Source organism: Phocoena sinus, chromosome 19 (assembly GCF_008692025.1).
Source record: "Phocoena sinus isolate mPhoSin1 chromosome 19, mPhoSin1.pri, whole genome shotgun sequence".
Lineage (NCBI taxonomy): Eukaryota > Metazoa > Chordata > Mammalia > Artiodactyla > Phocoenidae > Phocoena > Phocoena sinus.
The window spans coordinates 2,300,147-2,301,355 of record NC_045781.1 but is presented as its reverse complement, the minus strand read 5'-3'; positions in this window follow the sequence as shown (position 1 = coordinate 2,301,355).

The window sequence follows — 1,209 nt, the reverse complement described above, 5'->3', positions numbered from 1 at the left end:
TATAATAAAATCAGTCAATTTCATATATAATCTTGTATAATTATGTGAAATACTTCTAATACACTGACATTATTCCTTCCAAGTATATTTTTATATTAACATATACCTTGACATACCTACAAACAATATCCTTTCCAACATTTATTCCGTATCATAATGTTGGTATGTGGACATTCCTTTTATTTTATGTATGCTAATATGCGTGGTGGTATCTCACTGTGGTTTTAATCTGCATTTCCCTAATGACTAACATTGAACATGTTTTCATGTACTTATTTGCCATCAGTTAATCTTTAATGAAATATCTGTTCAAATCTGTGGCCCATTTAAAGTTGATTTGTTTGCCTTCTTTTGAGCTTTGAGTGCTCTTTATATATTCCAGATCAAATCCCTTTTCACATTTGTGAAATGCAAATTTTCTCTAGGCTGTTATCTTCTCATCTTAGGAGTATGTTCTGAGGAGTAGAAATTCTTAATTTTTGATGAGGTCATTTATCATTTTTATCTTTTATGAATTGTGTTTTTGGTGTCATATCAAAAGAAACCTTTGCTTAACCTAAAGCCACAAATATTTTCTCCTAAAAGTTTTGTAGTTTTAGGTTTTACGTTTAGCTCTACATTTTTTTGAGTCAATTTTTGTATACGCTTCAAGAGATGGATCAAAGTTGGTTGTTTTTTGTTTGTTTGTTTTGCATATAGATATCCAGTTGTTCCAGCATCAATTGATAAAACACTTTCCATTCTCCACTGGATTGCCTTTGCTCTTTTTCAAAAAAAAAATCAATTGACCATATATGTACAGGTTTATTTCTGGACTCTAGTTTGTTCCATTAACCTTTTTCTGTCTTTATGCCAATACTCTCTTGAGGACTGTAGCTTTATGAGTCCTGAAGTCAGGTAATGTAAGCCCTCCAACTTTACTCTTTTTCAAAATTGCTTTGGGACTTCCCTGGTGGTGCAGTGGTTAAGAATCCTCCTGCCGGGCTTCCCTGGTGGCGCAGTGGTTGAAAGTCCGCCTGCCGATGCAGGGGACACGGGTTTGTGCCCCGGTCCGGGAAGATCCCACATGCCGTGGAGTGGCTGGGCCCATGAGGCATGGCCGCTGAGCCTGCGCGTCCGGAGCGTGTGCTCCGCAACAGGAGAGGCCACAACAGTGAGAGGCCCGCGTACCGCAAAAAAAAAAAAAAAAAAAATCCTCCTGCCAATGCA